Here is a 5,020-nt window from a genome sequence, read left to right as displayed (position 1 = left end):
AAAACCCTGATGCCGGGAGGGATTGAGGGCAGGAGGAGAAGGGGGCGACAGAGGATGAGATGGCTGGATGGCATCACCGACTCAATGGACATGAGTTTGAGTAAACTCCGGGAGCTGGTGATGGACAGGGAGGCTTGGCGTGCTGCGATTCATGGGGTTGCAAAGAGTCGGACACGACTGAACGACTGAATTGAACTGAGTCTAAATTTAAGTAACTGATGGTGCTGGGGGCTACTGTATTGGGCAGTGTAGGTCTAGACATTTATGGGCAAGGAAGACATCAAAAGTAAATTGATTTTTCAAAAACTTGAGCATAATAGATAAGCAACAAGGACTTACTATATAGTACGGGGAGCTATGCTCAATATCTTATCAGTCAGTCAGTTCAGTCGCTCAGTCGTGTCCAACTCTTTGCGACCCCATGGACTGCAGCACGCCAGGCCTCCCTGTCCATCACTAACTCCCAGAGCTTGCTCAAACTCATGTCCGTTGAGTCAGTGATGCCATCCAACCATCTCATTCTCTGTAATCCCCTTCTCCTCCTGCCTTCAATCTTTCCCAGTATCAGGGTCTTTTTCATTGAGTCAGTTCTTCGCATCAGGTGGCCAAAGTATTCGAGTTTCAGCTTCAGCATCAGTCCTTCCAATGAATATTCAGGACTGATTTCCTTTAGGGTTGACTGGTTTAACTAGTTTAGGATTGATCTCCTTACAGTCCAAGGGACTCTCAAGAGTCTTCTCCAACACCACAGTTCAAAAGCATCAGTTCTTCTGTGCTCAGCTTTCTTTATGGTCCAACTCTCATATCCATACATGACTACTGGAAAAACCATAGCTTTGACTAGATGAACTATTGTCAGCAAAGTAATGTCTCTGTTTTTTAATACCCTGTTTAAGTTGGTCATAGTTTTTCTTCCAAGGAGCAAGCGTCTCTTAATTTCATGGCTGCAGTCACCATCTGCAGTGATTTTGGAGCCCAAGAAAATAAAGTCTCAGTCTTTCCATTGTTTCCCCATCTATTTGCCATAAAGTGATGGGACCGGATGCCATGATCTTAGTTTTTTGAATTTTTTTTTTTTTAAGGTTCTGAAAACCCAGTCACCTGCTTTATTTCTAGATAAGGGTAAAGGGAAACAAGGAAATATTCACTTGAATTTGAGGGGCAGCTAAACTGAAAGCAATAGTAGCAACAGCTTTAGGCCTCTAAGGTTACTCTGATCCATATGTTAAAATTTCCTTGTTTGGAGATTTAAGGGTTTAATTTTCCCCTAAAGCCAGATCATTCACTTTGCCTGGGATAAAAGAACAAAGAACAGCAAACTCAGTAGCACCAAAGGGGGTTTAACACAGAAAATAGGGCCAGGTTTCTCCTTTCAAATGCAAAAATTAAAATATAATTATAAATATTAGTTGTTTTTCCTCCTGATTCAATCCTTCTTCTTCTAGCAGGAACCCCAGAAACCTAAACAGCATGTGCATTACTGACTAGATATACAATCCAGCTGCCCCTTCCAAACTGGAATCTGATTACAAATGGACTGGCCTAGCTCAAAGCTGCCCTCAGTGACAGGAAGTAATATCTACGCTCTCAGAGAAGACGGATACTGAGGATGCCCCCAGTCAAAAAGTTGAGCTCTGTGCACTGGGTCCAGGATGACTTGCACACCCTATTCACTGCTCAGTTTCTGACCACCACGGACAGGATAATCTTGAAACACCAGTCTCACTCAATGATGCTGCATGTCCGTGCTCACACTGATAGTAAACAGGGTAAATAGCATTCCCCTGACAATTGGAATAAAGATGAAATTGAGGGTGGTGACCTGCAGTAGGCAGCAGTCGTGGTCTGGGTTGTTATGAACATCTTGGTACTGAATGGGAGGCTGCAGTCCTTCCATGCACTTGCTCTTTAATCTTGGGGACTGTTTTTTGAACTTGAAGTTGAATTCCCACATTGGTTCCTGTCTGTTCCCAACAATCTTTCTGCACCAGAAAAGTAAGCATTTGGAATTCTTTAATATACTAGAAGTGCTTTTTGGAATGGCTGGATTCTTGGAGATTCGCGCAGCAGATGGCTCATACATGTGGTCCAGAGACCGGATCACACATGCCTGAAGACAGTGCAGCTTCTCCACTGACTCAGGTCACAGGTGCAAAGGCAGAGAGGCATCCAGTGTGTAGTGTCTTACGTACAACCTTATCCAAAAGGTAGCAGTGCAAATGAGAGTCCAGGCATTCTTACAAATCAGGGAAAAATTCACAGCGTTCTCAGGACAGATACAGGGGGCCAGCAATAGCCAAACATCTATGGGATATTCTTCTCCAGTCCCATCCAGTCTTCTCTTGTGCCTCTTGCTCTTCTTTTTTCTGGAGATAGTTCTCTCATGGATGATTTCCCTCCTGGGCATCAGTCTCACCACTGCTATTTATGATGTCACAGGGCTTACCAGCTCCAGAAAGAGCTTCCACTGAAGGAACCTGGGAGGCTTCCTGCTGAACGGCATTGGCGACAGCTTTCTTAACCCTTCCAGACCTCACGATGGCTGGATCTGAGTTGGCAGAATCCACCACGGTCACTCTGCCTGAGCAGGCATCTTAGGCCTGGAACTTGAGTCGCTTCCCTCTCTTGGGCATGGCGACAGTGTTGGGGCGAGACTGGGTTAGAGGGCCAGGACCCCAGGCCATGTTTCAGGCCAGAGAGTGGAATCTGTCAGCCTAGGGCCAACTCTGGCTGGTTCCGCTGCCATCCCACTCCCGAATGTTGAGTTTTAAGCCAACTTTTCCACTCTTCTCTTTCATCTTCATCAAGAGGCTCTTTAGTTCTTCTTCATTTTCTGTCATAAGGGTGGTGTCATCTGCCTATCTGAGGTTATTGATATTTCTCCTGGCAATCTTGATTCCAGCTTGTGCTTCATCCAGCCTGGCATTTTGTATGATGTACTCTGCATAGAAGTTAAATAAACAGAGTGATGATATACAGCTTTGATGTACTTCTTTCCCAATTTGGGACCAGTACATTGTTCCATGTCCAGTTTTAACTATTGCTTCTTGTCCTGCATTCTGGTTTCGCAGGAGGCAGGTACGGTGGTCTGGTATTTCCATCTCTTGAAGAACTTTCCACACTTTGCTGTGATCCACACAAAGGCTTTAGCGTAGTCAATGAAGCAGAAGTAGATTTTTTTTACGAGCTGAGCCACAAGGGAAGCCCTGAAGTAGATGTTTTTCTGGAATTTTCTTGCTTTTTCTATGATCCAGAGGATGTTGGCAATTTGATCTCTGGTTCCTCTGCCTTTTCTAAATCCAGCTGGAACATCTGGAAGTTCTCAGTTCACATTCTGGTGAAGCCTTGCTTAGAGAATTTTGAGCATTACTTTGCTAGCATGTGAGATGAGTGCGATTATACAGTAGTTTGAACATTCTTTGGCATTGCTTTTCTTTAGGATTGGAATAAAAACGGACCTTTTCCAGTTCCCTGACCAGCGACCTTGGGATACCTATTTGCTTGCTCTGCCTGCAGCTTTGCATTTCAAGCCGCAGGAAACGATTCAGATTTCTATAGCTGCTTCGGCAGAATCAAGCACCACTGGCCTTGTCGAGAGCATCAGCAGGCAGCTCGGAAGCAGGAGCATGTGAGGTGGGACCAGAGGCAGCCCAGCCAAGCCCTGATTGTTGGCTCTGAAAGGTCAGTTCAGGAAGCATCTATGTCTAGAGGGTTTTGACATCTAATCTTTCCAAGATCAAGGACAGCCTGTCCATCTAGGAAACTCCGACAACTGAAGATAGTCATTCCTCCTGCCCCTTCCCCACCACTCTAGCATGAGTGGAAAATGTTTTTTGAGAGAGGAAGTCTTTTCCTTTTGGGTGAGTTGGAGTGGTCTCTAGGAGGTGTTGGAGAAGAACCAATAGAAAGATCTTGGAGTCGGGGAGTTTGGCGACCTGAGTCCTAACCCTCATTGGATGACCCTGAAGCAAGTCAATTTCTGGGGCTTATCTTTTATATATATATATAATATTCATTGATTTATTTAGGTTGTGCCGGGTCTTAGTTGTGGCTTGAAGGATCTTACTGAATGCAGGATCTAGTTCCCCAACCAGGGTTAGACACCAGGCCTCCTGCATTGGGAGTGTGGAGTCTTACCCACTAGACCACCAGGGAAGTCCTTCTGGAGTTTATCTTGTAAAGTGAGGAGGAAGCCTGTTGGCCTGGCTGACCCACAAGTGATTGTAAAAATCTGGTGGGAATCAGAGGAAGAGAGTTGCACAGTGTGAAGCCCGATCCAGATGGCTGGGAACACAATGCCCTCCACACTGGCTTGTTGACAGTCACCTTCTATCCCTCCTGCCTGGCTCCTCTGCCAGTCCTCCTGGGCCTTAGCTCTTGCTGGCCCACCACACAGAGCACTGGGCGCACTGGGGAAATAGAGAAGGGGCGGAGCAGGACCCTCAAACCTAATATGTACAACAGAGCTTGAGCTTTCTTCTAGCTCCGCTGCTTCTTTTAAAAATGTATTTATTTATTTTATTTTTTGCTTGTAGGGGGTCTTCTTCCTGCATGTGGGCTTTCTCTACCTGGGGCGAGCAGGGGCTACTCTTCCTTGTGGTGTGTGAGCTTCTCATTGTAGTGTGTTGCAGAGCAGAGGCTCTAGGTGCACGGGCTTTGGCAGTTGCCGTTGGTGGACTCTAGAGCAAGGCTCAGTATTTGTGGGGCACAGCTTAGTTACTCCTCGGCATGTGGGATCTTCCCAGACCAGGGATCGAACCCGTGTCCCTTGCATTGCAAGGCTGATTCTTAACTCCTGGACCACCAGGGAAGCCCCAGGTGTGCTGCTTCTGTGTCTTCACTAATTCCATTGGGGAGCCACAAGAACCAGGACATTGTGCTAGTCGATTCTGAGGTCAGAGCTCACTTTTCCCTCCATGGGAGCAGCAGGAAGTGAGCTGAGCAGAGAGTCTTAGATTTTCAGATGACTCCCCAAGATGAAGAGTTTGCAAGGAAGGAACCCTGCAAGATGTGGCTTCAA

General features: G+C 46.3%; 1 pseudogene; it reads right to left on the bottom strand.

The window, feature by feature from the left end:
- On the bottom strand, nt 1,580-2,684 carry LOC102178705 (annotated as a pseudogene).

Source organism: Capra hircus, chromosome 29 (assembly GCF_001704415.2).
Source record: "Capra hircus breed San Clemente chromosome 29, ASM170441v1, whole genome shotgun sequence".
In the NCBI taxonomy this organism is placed as follows: Eukaryota; Metazoa; Chordata; class Mammalia; order Artiodactyla; family Bovidae; genus Capra; species Capra hircus.
The sequence above is the reverse complement of the archived record's forward strand: the minus strand, read 5'-3'. Positions and strand labels throughout refer to the sequence as shown.